The sequence below is a fragment of the Dendrobates tinctorius genome, unplaced genomic scaffold (assembly GCF_039654945.1).
Source record: "Dendrobates tinctorius isolate UK_male_01 unplaced genomic scaffold, ASM3965494v1 ptg000022l, whole genome shotgun sequence".
Lineage (NCBI taxonomy): Eukaryota > Metazoa > Chordata > Amphibia > Anura > Dendrobatidae > Dendrobates > Dendrobates tinctorius.
This window is the reverse complement of record NW_027361690.1, coordinates 112,386,277-112,403,533: the sequence shown is the minus strand read 5'-3', so window position 1 is coordinate 112,403,533 and position 17,257 is coordinate 112,386,277. Positions and strand designations below refer to the sequence as shown.

The 17,257-nt window shown below is 44.4% G+C and overlaps 1 protein-coding gene across 6 annotated transcripts in view; it reads right to left on the bottom strand.

Annotated features, from left to right (window-relative positions):
- TET3 (tet methylcytosine dioxygenase 3) overlaps nucleotides 1-17,257 on the bottom strand; it is a 126,322-nt gene that overhangs the window by 69,641 nt on the left and 39,424 nt on the right. Inside the window, exon 1 of one of the 6 annotated variants that reach the window (XM_073569054.1) lies at nucleotides 11,907-12,769. The exons of the other annotated variants lie outside the window; for them this stretch is intronic. The gene's annotated coding sequence lies outside the window, so the exon portion shown is untranslated. Of the gene's footprint in view, nucleotides 1-11,906; nucleotides 12,770-17,257 lie in introns of those variants that run through there. 6 annotated transcript variants of the gene reach the window in all.

The following is a 17,257-nucleotide window of genomic DNA, read 5'->3' as shown; positions in this document are numbered from 1 at the left end:
ACACACAGCGGAGGCTTATATTTCGTGGGTTATTCCAAAATGTAATTTACAAGTTGCCAGTGACTAATATCAATGAAGTCGCTCTCATATTAAAGCATCATTACTTAAACCCACGTTGAATACGTTCAAGGATGTATGAAGACATTTCGATTCAGTTTGGGGTTTGACTTCAGCCTAGTCAGTAGGATTAACTCTATTAAGCTGTCTACATGGAAAATCTACTATATAATTGTCTAATTCTGTCTGTCTGTCTGTCTGTAATGGAAATCCCACCTCGCTGATTGGTCGCGGGAGTCAGGTCACGGCCTATCAGCGACAGTTGCTTATTGTACAGGCACATTACAGCCGTTAAAGGCATCACTGCTGCGTTGCTCATTACACAGGCACAGTCCTTTACATATTCTGGAGTACAATACATTAGGTAATTAGGTAACAGTAGAACAGTGAATGCAGCTCTGGGTGTAACTGGAGAACAATACATTAGGTAAGATCTGAACAGTGACTGCAGCTCTGGCTGTAACAGTAGTATAATACATTAGGTAACAGCAGAACGGTGACTGCAGCGCTGGGTGAAACTGGACTACAATACATTAGGTAAAAGCAGAACAGTGACTGCAGCTCTGGGTGTAACTGGACTACAATACATTAGGTAAAAGCAGAACAGTGACTGCAGCTCTGGGTGTAACAGGAGTACATTAGGTAACAGCAGAACAGTGACTGCAGATCTGGGTGTAACTGGAGTACAATACATTAGGTAAAAGAAGAACAGTGACTGCAGCTCTGGGTGTAACTGGAGTACAATACATTAGATAACAGCAGAACAGTGACTGCAGCTCTGGGTGTAACTTGAGTACAATACATTTGGTAAGATCTGAACAGTGAATGCAGCTCTGGCTGTAACAGGAGTATAATACATTAGGTAAGAGCAGAACGGTGACTGCAGCTCTGGGTGTAACTGGAGTACAATACATTAGGTAACAGCAGAACAGTGACTGCAGCTTCGGGAGTAACAGGAGTATAATACACTAGATGGTGGTCCGATTCTATTGCATCGGGTATTTCAGAGTCTCTGTTAAAATAAAAAATAGTTATATACTCACCTTCCAACGACCCCCGGACTCTGTCCCTCCTCTCACCAAGCTCCTGGAATCTTCCGGTCCCAGTGCTTAGCGAGAAGGGCCGGAGATGACGTCACTCTCGCGAGAGCGCGACGTCATCCGCGGTGTTTCGCACGACGCATTTCTGGAACTGAAAGATGCTGGGAGCATGGTGAGAGGAGAGAAAGAGTCCAGTGGGCCATCGGGAGGTGAGAATATCACTAATTGTTATTTTTAACAGAGACTCTAGAATACCCGATGCGATAGAATCGGGCCACCATCTAGTAGATCATAAAAATATAAGCTCATTAGTTGTACATAAAAAGATAAAAATATATATTAAAATTGTGGAAGAAGACTTGAGTAAGATATAGCAGGCATATCAAATCAATGAATACATTCATAGAGGCAGGTAATATAAACAGATGAACTACACATATCAATTAAAAATATATCAAAGAGAGAAGAACAATGTGTAAATCAAGACCTCAGAACGCCGACGTACGTTTCGCCCTTGGCTTTCTTAAGGAGTGAATAGGATAGCGATTAGCAGAGATTATGTATACGATCTCATCCAAGCAAAATTCAGACACTAAATAGAGAATAAAGTGCATCTGTGCAAAATGAGGATTGGCTGAAGAGAGGAATTAATGTATACCAAGCTGACACACAAACACGTGACAAAAAGAAAAATTTCATAGTGGAAAACCACAGGAAATTGCTTAAAAACCAATACAGCCGGTGATGCGTTCCAGCATTTGTAAATTAAATCGACCACATCATAGTAGAAACTCCTCCTTCCTATTTTAAAGATAGCCCTGATGTTTTGCTTAAAGTTGATGGGCTACACTAGGAACTAGTAACCTGTGACATTGAGTCCTTCTACACATCTATACTACACAAGGGCGGGCGGCCTAAAGGCCATAAAATAATTTCTTGCCATGTCCAACTCTGATGGTGAGTTCAATACCCTGATCATGACATTACTGGATTTAACGTCTCAATTTAGATTGGATGAGATAGTATACATATAATGTATGCTAATCATTACCCCATTCACTCCTTGAAAAAGCCAAGGGCGAAACGCGCATCAGAGTCCTGGAGTCTTGATTTACATATTTTTCTCTCTTTATGGTACTTTTTTTTAATTGATATGTGCAGTTCATCTGTTTATAATTACCGTACATTGCCTACCTCTACAAACTTATTCCACAAAATGTGTGTCTGGTATATACCAGAAAAATTCTATTGAGAATACAACTTGATAAACCCCTCCCACACATTTTTTGATATGTTTGTTGTGAACTTTCCAACTCTTGTGTGTACTTTCTTTTTATTTTAAATCTAATCTTTATGCACTAATACAATTATATTTTTAGGATATATTTACCTTCCTTTTGTAGTTATTCATTCCCTTTTCTTTGGTGTAGTATACCAGATTTCTATGTGAATACCTACCTAGATAAATTTTATATCATGGTGTATTTCTATGTTTATATGCAAGAAGTATCATTTCTCCTTGCGGAGAATGACATGCTAAGCATGTCGAGGTGAGGAGACTTAAAGCCGCAATGCTCCTCTGGGAAATATGCTAATTATGCAAATTGTCTCTTTATGTAACTAGGCTCGTTAAAGGGTCAACATTGACTTTTAGGATTGCTACCTCCAATAGGTGGCACTAGAGTTCTAGTCCTCTTCCTCTCTGAAGAGACAATTTGCATAATATGTTTATATGCGCATGTAGGTCATAAAAAGTTGAATACAATTATGCCTTGATATCTACAATCTGAGGTCTTATTCCAGAGAAATCCACATTTTTCTTAATACGTAAATGAGCTGTTAAGATCTATGGGCCAGGCATAGATCTTCCTGTCAATCTGCCTTCAGAGTTACTAGTGCGAGCCATGTAGATCAGGAGAGCAGACTGTCAGTTATTACATGTCTCACACTGGTAACGCTCATTTTGTTTAGCTTGCCATGTCCTACATGCCCATATAGACATCTTAGGAGGGTTGAGCCTATTGACAGATTCAATTTAATAATTGCTTTTCAGACAACTTCGTCATTCCCTATGGTCCAGTAAACTGAACATTTGAGGTTCCTGCACTCAGCAGTATTAATGCTCCACTTTATTTGGAGCATAAAAGAGCCCCCAGTATAGTGCCACTATTTCATCTTCGCCTTATTACTTTTCAGGAGACAATGTCCTTGAATGCACAACGCCAGCACCCCGTGTAGCCTCTATGGCAGCAAATGGAGGCTGCCCAGCTCCAAACTGGCCTGTGTGCACCGCCATGAGCCTTTACTCTACCATAAATACAGATATGGCTGGTTAGAAAACAACAGATTTTCCACCGATAACAGATTTACCCATGGCCTTCATCAAAATGAGGTAGTGGGCAAGTTCAGAATTTGTGTGCAATTCAACAGAGCCTCTTAAAACAGAAGACCCACCAGATGCTGAACTGAAATTATGGAGGTCATCCTTCATATATTGAAAGTGAAATACAGTAAGAGTGGAGAGACATTCTGCATCATCTCAACTTATGGTCAAACCTCTATGGGATTTCAAGTATACAGACAGCTGCCTTTATGGCTAGAGGATATCTGTATCAATCCATTGTGATTGTTCTAAGCAAAGGATTGACTGAAAATGACAGCTGTAATCTTACTTTTTAGATTCTCTTTACACGGTGATCAGGCGTTACATTCAGTGGGACCGTTACGTATAGCCCACCAATGTGTACCCAAATGTATTCAACTATACACCTATAGCACACTATCACCTCCTATTTAAAAGAGATGTCCATCTATAAATATAAATAATGAAAAGTTGGTCTCTGTGGTTTACACTTAAAAAGTGATTAAACGTACCAAATATACCACAATTAAAAGGTATTTCTAATCTTTTTCAGTTTGGCAGTTCAAACGAGCGGTATAGTTGAGCCGCTACCCTGAAATGAGCACTTTCAAGTACTGCAAGCATAGGCAGCTTTGCATCTGAGGAGCACAGGGGCTCTGAAGTTGACTCTGTCCAGTGACTCGACCAACTTCACAGAGCAGTCGTTTAAAGCTCTATACCAAAGAGCCTGCAAGCGCTGCTCTTTCCTAATCCTGGATCTCAGAAATTCCACTTCTACCTCCTTTTGATACAGGGAAGAACTTCCTTCTCTTCCAGAGTCAGTAAGGTTCTAGCTGACTGATTAATCTCAACAGCTACATCATCACCCATGTTTACTGGCTGATCCAGAACCAGAAGTGGGCTGGCCTAGCTATTGAAATGCACAACTAAGGCAGCCTCCTTTAAGCACATCTTCGACACAAAGCAGGTGGAAAAGGGCTCTTGTTTTGAAAGTCAGAAGTGACATATCTGAGGGAAAGGTCGGGTGGTATCTACAAAATGTATTAGATGATTTTGTCGATTTTCACTTTTAACACATTACAAGAACTTTTTCTATAGCTAAACAAAGCCTTTCATTTTTTAATAATATACTTTATTTTTCTTTTATACAGTTGCAAATAAACTACAGTTGGGGCAAAGGTTTACTGATGTCTATCTGCAGTTTGCCAAAACAGGGATTTTTGTTTACTCACTGTAAAATCATTTTCTCCGAGCCAATCATTGGGGGACACAGAACCATGGGTGTTGTGCTGCTGCCACTAGGAGGACACCAAGTAAATGTAGAACAAATTAGCTCCTCCTCTGCAGTATACACCCTCCTGCAGGCTCTAATCGAATCAGTTCAGTGACAAAGCAGTAAGAGCTCACAACTATCAAACAAGAATATAATATGTCACACTAAAGAACAAAACACAAGCCATCAGGCTAACAAAGGTGGATGCTGTGTCGCCCAATGATTGGCTTGGAGAAAAGGATTTTACGGTGAGTATGCAAAAATCCGTTTCTCCTTCGCCTCATTGGGGGACAAAGGATCATGGGACATCCTAAATCAGCCCCTGGGTGGGACACAACACAACAGCTGAAGCCCCATGTACCAGTAGGCTACAGATGTGTTACTGCCGATTGCAGAATCCGTCTGCCAAAGGCCGCATCTGCAGAAGCCTGCGAATGAATATTGTAGTGCTTTGCAAAAGTGTGCAAGCTGGTCCAAGTCGCAGCTTTGCAAACCTGTTCTGCCGATGCCTGGTGCCGAATTGCCGAGTGGAGTGTGCCTTAATCCCCGCTGGGACAGGCTTGCCTCTGACACGGCAGGACTCCTGAATAGCCGAGCGAATCCACCTAGCTATTGTAGCCTTAGAAGCAGCTAGACCATTTCTATACCGCTTCGGAAGCAAGAATAGGGCATCCAACTTGCGAAAAGACGCCGTCCACGAGATGTACAGTACCTTCTAAGAGCTCTCACCACCTTCAGTGTGTGGAGAGCCCTTTCAATACGATGGACTGGTGCTGGGCAAAACAATGTCCTCGTTCAGATGGAAGGAAGAGACAACTTTAGGCAGAAAAGACGGAGACATCCTCAAAACTACCTTGTCCTGGTGGAAAATCAGGAAAGGAGCTCTGCAGGACAGGGCCGCCAACTCAGAGACCCGTCTGATTGACGTCACCGCAACTAGAAAGGGTACTTTCCAAGAAAGAAAAGTCAGCGATACGTCTTGCAGCAGTTCGAAAGTAACCTCCTGAAGAGCACCCAGGACCAAAAATTAAGGTCCCAATGACGCCAATTTTTATTGGGGGACACCACGTGGGAAACCCCCTGAATGAAAGTCTTCACCTGTAATCTGGTAGCTATCCTGCATTGGAACAGGATGGATAAAGCTGAAATCTGGCACTTGAGCGACCTAAGCGCTAGGCCTGACTCCAGAGCAGTCTGGAGAAATTCCAAAATGGAAGGAATGGAAAAACCGAGGGGACAACGTCCACGGTCTCTGCACCATGAGAAAAAGTTCTTCCAGGTGCGATGATAAATGCGCTTCGACGCAGACTTCCAAGAACTAATCATGATGAAAACCACCTGTTGGGAGAAACCAGCTTGGGATAAAACCCAGGATTCAACGACCAGGCCGTTAAACACAGGGCCCCCCCGAGTCCTGGAGGCAAATCGGGACTTGGGAGAGCAGGTCTGGGCGATCCGGCAACCGCCAGGGAACGTCGGCGACGAGTTGCACTAGTTCCGCATACCACGCCTGGCCAATCCGGAGTGAGTAGGATCACTCGAATCCCTTCTGCTCTGATCTTCCTGGTGACCCTGGGAAGTAATAGGAGCGGGGGAAACACGTAAGGGAGACGAAACGGATGCCACGGGAGAACCAGTGCATCCTCCCCGATGGCTACTGGGTCGCGAGAGCAAGCTATGAACTCTGGAACTTTGGCATTTAGCCTTGAGGCCATCAGATCGACATCCGGTGTCCCCCCAGCGATGAAAAATCTGCTGAAAGACCTCCGGATGAAGGGATCACTCTCCCGAGGAGAGACCCTGATGGCTGAGAAAATCTGCCGTGCATCTCTTTATGCCCAGGATGTGAACCTGTGAGATGACCGAATGGTTCCTCTCGGCCCACCGGAGAATGTGACCTACTTTAAACATAGCCATTCTGCTGTGTGTGCCCCCCCGATGGTTGATGTACGTCATCGTTGTGGCATTGTCCGATTGAATCTGGATGGGGCGACCTGCCAGAAGATGATGAAACCACAGAAGGGCCAACCTGATTTCTTGTATCACCAGGACGTTGATCGAGAGACGCGATTCCAGAGCAGATCAGCGTTCCTGGGCCGTGTGATGACGGAAGACCGCTCCGCAGCAGAGAATGGTCACCACTAGCCAACATACCAGGAGAAAGGATTTTCCCTGATCCAGTTTAGACCTCAATGTCCACTACCTGAGGGTCTGCCTGACCCACTGGGACAGATGGAATCGACAGTCGAGAGAACGGGTTCCTGTCCTAGGCTGTCAGAAGCATATGTTGCACAGGTCGGAGGTGTAGCTGGGCGAATGGAACTGCCTCCATTGTTGCCACCATCTTGCCCAGTACTCCCATGCCGAATCTTATGGAGTGAGGAAAAGAGCAGGAAAGCATCCGGGCTCCTCATTGTAAGGCCGACACTTTTTCTGGAGGGAGAATCACCAACCCTCGGGAAGTGTCTAGGATCATCTCCAAGAAGGATATCTGCTGAGCTGGTACCGGAGAAGACTTGTTTAAGTTTATCATCCAGCCCAGGCGAGAAAGACTATCCACAGTGATACTCAGGCACTCTGCGCAAGCCTGAAAAGACGGTCCCTTGATTAGCAGATGGTCTCAGTATGGTAAAACTACCATACCCCGAGAGTGTAGAGTGGACACTACGGCCAACATGACATTGGTGAACACTCTGGGGGCAGTGGTGAGGCTGAAGGGCAAGGCTATGAATTGGAAGTGTTCCTCGCGAACAGCGAAGCGTAGGAATCTGGGAATCTTAGGAAGCATAGGAATCTTTGGTTTTGGGGGGGGGGGGGGGGGGAAATAAAATAAAAATCAGGATATGAAGATAAGCATCCCGGATGTGAGAAACTCCCTCTTCTCCATCGAGGTGATGACCGAGCGGAGGTACTCCATTCTGAAGTGTCGAACTCTGACGAAATTGTTTAACAGTTTTAGGTCCAGTATGGGCCGCACCGTTCCGTCCTCCTTCGTAACCACAAATAGGTTCGAGTAAAACTCCATGAACCTTTCATTTTGCGGAACCAGGATGATGACTCAGTCTTTGTGGAGCGCACCAACGGCTCAGTAAAAGGACGCTGCCCGCGCCTCTGTTTTGGGAGGGCAAGACAGGAAAAACCGTGTCGGAAGGCGATAAGAAAACTCTATCTTGTATCCGGAGGACACCAGGTCCCTGACCCACTTGTCGTGAACGATCGAGAGCCAGGCTTGACCGAACAAAAGCAGACGGCCGCTTGTTGGTGCCCACCGGATACAGCAACAAGTCATTGGGCAGAGAATCTATGGGATCTGGATCCTTTGGATCTAGACTGTTTTGGCCTGCTCTTCCAAGAATGATTGGGTCTATACGAGGCCTGGGAACCCCTGTCTCTACGCGAAGGATGCCCCGAGCCGGAAGAGGACCAGCTCATGTTGCCGCGAAAGGGCCGGAGCTGAACTTGCTGTTGACTCAGAAAGGGTCGACTGGGTCTTTGCTGGGGAAGGAATTTACTTTTTCCCCCTTCTAGTAGCGTCGGAGATAAGTTGATCCAGTTTTTTCCAAATAAGAAACCGCTCTGGTAAGGCAGAGAAGTTAGGACTTTTTGGAAATCCGCTCGCCACTCTCTAAGCCATAAAGCCCTCCTGACGGTGATGGCATTCGCGGCTGCCAGTGCAGCGCAGTTGGCCGCACCTAGCGAGGCGGGTACCACATAATCCCCGACCCGAGAAATTTGGTTAGCTAGGCTCGCTGCCTCAGGAGGAAGGTTACTGTCCTGAATGGCTTTAGCCAGAGCCTCCGCTCAAGCGACTATAGCTTTAGCCACCCAGGTCGTGGCGAAGGATGGAGAAAGTGCAGAGCCAGAGGCTTAAAAGACTGACCGAGCAAGGTTTTCAATCTGTCGGTCAGTGGGATTCTTGACTGAGGAGCCATCACACAAGGACATGAGAGTTTTGGATGCGAGACGCGATACGGGAGGATCCACTGAAGACTCTATCCGATCTTTCCTTAGATCAGGAGCAAAAGGATATCTTGTTTAAAGGGACTTTTGTCCTGTGAAACGTTTGTCCGGCCGATTCCTATGTCTCTAAACAATGTCCGTAAACTCGGGGTGATTGACAAACACCCTATGAGAACGTTTAGTTCTTTTGAAAGACACTGCGTGATCTGGGATAGCCATAGAGTCCTCATCCACCCTCAGTCTTGTTGATTGCTTTGATGAGGCCATCTACTGCCTCCTGATACTCCTGCGAGTCCGAGTCTACGGACACATCAGACTCGTATTCTGAGTCATTTTCGCTGAGAACCCCTGGAGAGGGGGAACGGGAAACGGTACTCATGGACGCCAAAGCACGAGAGTGCCCGGGGGACATGCTATGGGTCCGTTTCCTAGAAACCTGTGCATTTTTTGATAGAGAACGACCCCTGCTGGTTGACGGTTCCCGCCCAGCATAGAAGCTCTCCGCACCAGGCAAACGGATGCCCTGACTTGAGGAGGGAGCCCAGGGAGACTATTGCCTTGGCCAGAGAAGCCATAGACGTGTCCCATTCAGGGGGACTAGGTCCACTAGGGTTGGCAGTGGCGGAGGGCTCCTGGATGCATACAGGGTAACAGGCCATGCAGAATGGAGTATTGTGGCCCCGGTGCAACAAAGTATTGCAAGTGGTATATGAGGCAAAAAACACTGTTTTGTTAGCCTTCTTGGATGCTTTAGGTTGTGACATAGTTTACCCTTGGGACCTCCTGGTAAAATGCTGCACTCAGGAGAAAATGCAGGGCAGTACTGCAGAGAAGGGGTTAAGCTCAGCTTTGCAGCTTACCCAGGTCCTGTGTCCCCAAGGATGATGTCCCACTGTGTGCGCTTCACACAGTGCTTCTGCCAGTGCTGCCGTGTCAGTCCAGATAATGCCCCGCAGCTATCGGAGACCAGGATATCACACATGCGTGCCTGAGATTCGAGGAAGATAGAACGAGAAGCACCTGACGCACGGGCGGAGCCGCCACGGTGGGCAGAGTTAAATAAAAAACTCTGCCTAGTCCGGCCAGGAGCCAAGGACTACATTTATGGCGCCGGCCGGTGCGCAAGCGAGAGGGGGCCGAATGCGGTGTAAGACGACGTCGGGACACCTCCCTCCAGCCTTCTCTGCACCTGGAAGGAGCCCTCCTGCCACCACCGAACGCTGCGTTTACTCACTAGAAGCTGTAGCAAGGCTTGATCTACAGGCGTAGGTGTAGCAGAGCCAGATCCGCAGGTGTGCTGGTCACGTAATTCACCCTCAATTGGTTTAATCCCTTAGGATCAAGGGACAGGGCTATTGTCCGGCTATACGCCTGGCTCCAGAAGGGGGTACATGGAGGCAACACTCCATGTTCCCGTCTGTTGATGGTGTGGGGACATCGGAACCCTGAAGGGACCCATGGCCCCTAAAATGAGCCCAGGTATGGCATTCAAACGGTGCAGGAGGGGGTACGGGAAGGCGACACTCCGCGTTCCCGCCTGTTGATGATTCGGGGAGATCGGAACCCTGAAGGGATCAGTCGCCCCTTCACTCTGTGAGGGAAAAATCAAATACAAAAATTAAAAATTGAAAATAATAAAGTTGAGGTGTGAATTTCAGAGCTAAGTGCTTCTTACAGACACTAAGCAAGAACTGTTCCGATTCGTGCTAGCAGGAGGGTGTATACTGCAGAGAAGGAGCTAATTTGTTCTATGTTTACTTACTGTCCTCCTAGTGGCAGCAGCATAACACCCATGGTCCTGTGTACCCCAATGAGGCGAAGGAGAAATGACACTTGTCAACGATCACCTATGTACACCTTAAAAAATATATGTAGGTAGCATATACACAAAATGTAAAGACTAAACAATGTGTGAACACAAGCTTATCATTTTCTCTGATATATTTTCATACATTATGCTAATACAGAACATTTTAAAATCGAAAATTGTGCCAAAGACACATGGTTCATGAAGCCAAGAGGTCTGCCCACATGGCGGATACAAAACATGCCTTATCTGTTGGGCTGAAATCAGGGCCAAATACTTAACGTGAGCATAAGGTAATAAATGGATGCAGTGACCTGGTGGATGGTCACCTGAAACATGCCCATCAGATGCGGTTTCCATTGACGGTATACAATATACTATCCATTAGCCAATTATGAACATCAGTCTAAAGCGGAGCCAACGGCAAAATTAAAAAAAGAGAATTTTTGAAAATCCACATGACCTTCCCTATGAAAGAATAAAAAGAAAAAAAATCTATTGAAAAGATTACTGGGATCTTATTACATATGAGTGCAGAAATAACGGGTTACCCATTTCTGATCCTGCACAGGGTTAAGTAGGACGTCTTTCTCGCCGCTACACAGCCCAGCTTTGTGAGCCAATAAAATCCCACACCAGCCATCACACTCTATCATTTGCTGCCTCTTTGTCTGCTGCAGAGGAACACAATAAAATCCAGGCTTGTACCAACGCCGCAAATCGCCCCAAAACCTCCTCTAAGCAACCTTCTCCTCTAGGAGCACACACACAAAACAGTCCCGGCATTGTGTCCCCAGAATTAAGTCGCCTGGAAGGAGACTATGCACTGTACATAATGCCACTCTTCATAATGGGACTTGCATACAATATATCTTTATTTTTAAACATCCTATACATCAATATAATCCCCCAGCGAGCACTGCATGCCAATACACGGAATGTAAAATTTAGGTAAAAAATTGTAGACAATAAATACAGACTTACTAAAACCCTCCAATGCAAAGGGAGGGAAAAGAGAAGGGGAGGTGGGGGGATAATAGCAAAAATCAAATGCAATCTCACTGTAGCACCATGAGCACTGAGCTGTAACCTCTGGGAACATGCAGATGACATTTTCCATCACATTTGAGATTTCGAGACCCCGATTTACGACACAATATCTACAACAGAAGCTGATCCCAATTAAAACCTTAATGAACGAAGAGCCGGGGGGGAAACCCTAAGGATCCATTTGCAATTCAAGGTATCAATAATCACATATTCAAAGCGCATGATCATCGGAGTCATCAACCCCGTCCTTTAACCCTTTCACGGAATACCCGTAGAGAATAGACTATGTAATCAGATCGATCGAGCCCAGTTCCTAGAAATCGAGTAAGCACAAGAGAAATAAAAGTACACACTTACATTGGAAGGATCCGGTAGGGGGGAAAAAAAAAATAACACAAACGAAGAAGAAACTGAAATGGTAAAAATGAGGAAGCACAAGAAGGAAGAGAAGTCCTGGGGCTTTAAAGGACGTGAGAGTAGAAGTGGTGAGCAGGAAGCGGCTTAGCGATTCAGCCTACACACACCTCACCCTCCCCCCTCCTAACAGCTGTAGGGGCCATTAGCCCTGTCAAACAGCACACGTACATTCTGCATACAGCACAGAGACTCGCTCTGCTGAAAACTACCCAGAGAATGGTGGCGGAAAAACACACAGGCGCTTCTTCTCTCCATGGACAACCGCTATATGGCAACAGAATCAAATGCAGCATTCTGTGTCGCCCCGGTGGCCTTGTCGGTTGACTCCGCTCATTTATAGAAACAGAGTAAGGCCACAATAATTTTATCTCTCTAGCTTTTTTTTTTTTTGTTCTCAGAGTACGCTTGCTAGCGGGAAAAGAAAAGCAGTTTTTCTCCGATCTTCCGAAACTGTTGGCTTTTAGTGTTTCGTTTCACTTCTCCTTGGCATAGGGCACGCAGAAAGGCAGTGAGAGCTCCCATTCTTTTCCTGCTCTTAGTCCCAATCTCCCCGTATGATGTAACCTGGAGAGCAGCGACAGATAAAGCGGAGTCCACCCTTCCACGGCTGCGTTAGACTGTCTGCCAATCAGAGGCTGGGCATCGCTTACGTAGCGCAAAGAGCCATACTTTCTACTAGGATGCTGCCACAATTAGACGGCTTCTGCCCGGCGGTGGAATTGTGGATTCTTCTGCCACGCTCTTCTCAAAAGGACAGCGTATTTAAAAAATAAAAAAACACTAAATACTAGGAGGTAAGTACTCCCAGCCTGCAGAATGGAGAGTTCATCGATCTATGACGGGTAGAAAAAAAATAACATCCACCGAGCTGAAAGTAAACTAAACTAAAGGGCACTGGCAACGTGTTAAATCTGCGGCATACCTTGTACACCCCATTCTTCCTCCATCGATCAATCTTGTAGAGACATCTCCAACCTTTAACCAATCGATAACACAAATTTACTAGCAGAATGTACACAGCACCTTAATGGGGACCTTTGGATGGCTTTTAAACTGTGCGATCAAAATTTTTTGATCAAATAGCTCATGTTTTTATGTGTATAGCAATAAGTGTATTGGTATATTGCCGTGTGCTGACGCAAAGTGTACGTATACATGTCTGTAGAGTAGCCAAAGCGAACATATTCACATCATACTAAAAAGATGTGCCGTCCTATGTTTGGTGTTTGTTTTTTTTAAAGGAAACTGGTCATGTTGTGTATGGTGATCGAAACGCGTCGCTTTGTCATCTTGTCTTACTTGCTTGATCTGTCCCAGAGCATCAATGTTTTAAGAAAAAAAATATATATTTTTCAATAAAGAATTTGTAATTTTTTAAGGAGCTGGAACATTTTCTTTTTTTTTCCCCTCATGTTGTGTATGTAGACTGATCCATGGACAACATGGTATAGAGAAGGAGAAGCTGAGAAGAATGATATACAGGTTTGTTAGAAAATATTCAATATTACTGGTATTTATTCAATGAAATCTGTCATTTTTGTATGCATGCGAGACCGGTGGGCGGCCCTAGTAGTGATTGTGCGTGCAGAGAGCCGTCAGTCAGTCATACAAGGAAGACTGTCAATAATTAGGTCCACCCACTGGACACATGCATATGCATACACACTGAGATTACTATGAATAAAATACAACCAATACTAAAATATTTCCCACAAAAATGTTTATCAATGTGATCAGCTCCTATAACATTCTGCCTGCAGATCAGATACCATTTTCAACTTGCAGGGTTCCCTTTAAGTGAGAATTCTTTATCCACTAAAAGGAAACACAACTCTGATTCAAAGTATGGTGCCAATTGTTGTTGACAATGGTGAGGAAGAATGAAATCTTACCCAAACCTCATGAAGTTTAGTTTATGGTGCAGAAATGATTCATGTGTACAAAGGGTAGTATATGCCCTATCCAGCAAATCCAAGAAATGTTTTAAACTGCTAAACAATATCTTGCAATCACTTGCAATTAGCAGATTCAACTATAAAAAAAAAACAAAAAAAAAAAAAAAAAAACAAACACACACCTTGGTCGTCATCTCGGCGAATTACAAATGACCATGGTTATGCTGACTGGATATGAGGAGTATGCTCAAAAGATCTTTGGAGGAAGAGGCTGTAGACCAGTCTAAAGAAGTGCATTTTTAGGGCACGCTTAAAACTGTTGGTATTGGGAATTAATTAATTGAATTGTCCTGGGTAGTGCATTCCAGAAACTTAGCGCAGCTCATGAGAAGTCTTGGAGATGGGAGTGGGAGGCTCGGATTATTGAGGATGTTATTCTTAGTTGAACGGAAGGCACTGGTAGGGTAATGGACAGATGAAGGATGAGATGAAGGGTGGTCTTTATCAAGAAAGTGGGTTTGGGGTGTAGCACACAAGGTAATAATACAAAGCAGAATAAAGAAAGGCCCCCAGAGATTTTTGTGAGCAACTCTCCCTTGGTAAAAAACACAAAAAATATAGCACTAACTAAGCAGGCCCAAATCTCTGGAACTGTGCAGCACATTTAAAAAAACAAGACTGAATACTCAGGGGAGCAGTAGGAATACAATACGGTCACTGTTGATCTGCTGATTGATGATCTTTTAAACTTCTGAACTCCAAAATCTGTTAAGAAATATACAAAAATCTCACTAAAGAATTAAATTAAAAAAAAAAAAAAAAACTTCACCATTCAAATTATTCTCACATATCACTGGTTCTTTAAATGGAAGATTGACTGGACAAGTCTTTCCTGTTTTTCGCAGGACAGCTCTGTATAATGTCAACATGTTCTTGAAATGTGACATTCCAGTTCTCCATAGCATCAAACCGAAAAGCTCCTGAGCATATACGCCGTTCCCGTCACACTGTAGCCTATGTAATTCTCAGATTTTAGATCCATGTTATGACCACAATTTATATTTCATCAAACAAACGTAACGTTACTTCCACAGCAGCAACGTGCCGGTGGGGATTTGTTGTGTCCCACTGGAAAACTCGAACCCTCGAGTGATGACACCAGCATGTAATCTATTAAATTGGGTAAAATATTGTCCTATTCCAAACAGTAAAATACGATCTTCTTCCATTTCTGGTCAACATGATTAATATAAATGACGTACTGCCCTCAACACTGAGAAAAAAAAAAATATGTAAAGGTCACGTCGAAAAGGACTAAACAGTTCGCAAGAGGATTCTGGGTCTATATTTCGTTCTGCTTCTACATCAGAGGACTCACAGCGCACATGCTGCAAGTCATCTATTCGCTGCCGGTTGCTCTATTAGGCTTACGCACTTCGGATCCACGAGAAGCTCCGATGAGGGCGGGGACCAATGTGTTGTCATACAACTGCACGTGCTCCCGCATCCCACATGGCCAGAATTCATCATCCCAGAAGAAAAAGGACAAGTACCAGATTCAACTACAGCACATAGAGGAGCATGGAAATTGAGGAGGAGAAAAAAATTGAAGGAAACTAAAGAAGGGGTACAGTAGATTTAGTCCTGGAGCTCCACCAGGCACCAGTAAGTGTTTTGGGATGATAGTCATTCTTGTAATACCTTCATTTACAGACTGATTTGCTGCTCAAAAAAAAACAACAAGATTTCGAAAAAAAAAATTCAGTTCTAATTTCAATCATCCTTTATAGCCTGGATTCTGATTTTATGGGTTATATTTTAACAGCCTCAGAATTCCAAGAGTAAAAGAGTAACTTCCAAAGTTTATTCAGTCGCAACTTCCCTACAGGAACCTTTAGAGGGTAATACAAGACTAGTCAATTATTAACCCTTCTTCTCTAGGACTTGCACCCTTTAATTATCTGCAAGTTTAAAGGGAACTAACAAGGTAGTGATGACTGGAAAATCTCTAACTGGCATATAGATAGACCAGAGCCGAAAATAAAAAAAGTATCTTCTCGCTTCGTCTCAGACTGAAAGTAGAAAGTTGCTTAGAACTGAAGAAATTCATTTTCTTGCAGGATGTCACGTGTAGTAACCATTAGATCACGACGTACATCTCGACACCTCAAACTCAAAGGTGATACAAAATGAATGGAAACAACGAGGTCGACTACTGAAGCACTTTCATGGCTTCCAGTGGTTGGTACAAGTCTGAGGAGTCTAAATCTCTGGTGGAACAGATCCACTGCAATGCATCTGGTGACATTGGTGGGAAAAATAGAGTATTACAGAAAAAGCTAAGTTTTAGTCAAAATATCTAAATAGAATACCGGGCTAGTAGACCGCTACACACCATACCATAGCGCAGAGTTTACATTACCCTGGATACAATGGGGGAAAGCAAATCGTCAGGTAGTCTCTAATGATTCATGATACAGAACTCTACAGGCTGTAGAGGTATATACACATACCTTAGGTTTGTACATGAGATCTCATCTCAGGGTTTAGCATACAGTAACTCAACATGTGAATCCATTGGAGTCCAGTCTCATTTGTGTCTTTAGCAACACGAGTTCTAAACAAATGCAAAATACAGCTCAAGCAGGCGTTCAAAGACTGTCCAACACTGAATACATCTTTTAAAAGGGTTGTGCCAAGTCCCTTATCACGGCTGTCAGCTAGCCTCAGCAGTCCAACAAGAATGAATGGAATGGCGATTTTCTTGCTCAATCTCTGCTCCAAACAGGCCGGGCTCTTCAGACTCCTAATCTAGGTATTAGTGGGTGTTCTAGTGGTCAGACCCCTTAGCAATTGGGAAGTTATTCCCTATCCCTACCTGCCTGTTATGTCTAGTGTCAATCTCCGACGACACAGAACGGTCACGAACCGTTTCTGCTGGCAATTCAACGGCTTCCATTGACATCACGTCAAATGAGCAGCGGCTTCACATCTGCTCTGTTGACGGGGCATGATGGCGATCATCATGCTGACTGACGGCAGTTTCCCTACTGTCTAACTGTGGAGAGCCAGCTGTCAATCAGCTATACGTTGGCAGTCTAGCTCCATCGACAGAACAGCCCGGAATGAGGAGAATGGGCTCTGTTGGCATGGAGCAATGAAATCGCTGGCAGAACCAGAAGGTTACCTGCCTGATATTGTTTGTTACTATGGGCCTAAAAACTAAAATAGTCCTAGAGAACCCCTTTAAGTAAATTTGTAAATAAATTGTAATACTGAATATTGGAATGTATTACACAGTTGAAAGCTGCAAATTTAATTCTTCTGGCTTCAGAGCTCATATTGAGGCATGCCTTGCTGGCTCAATGTCTGAAGATCATGCGGTGGCGATATGCA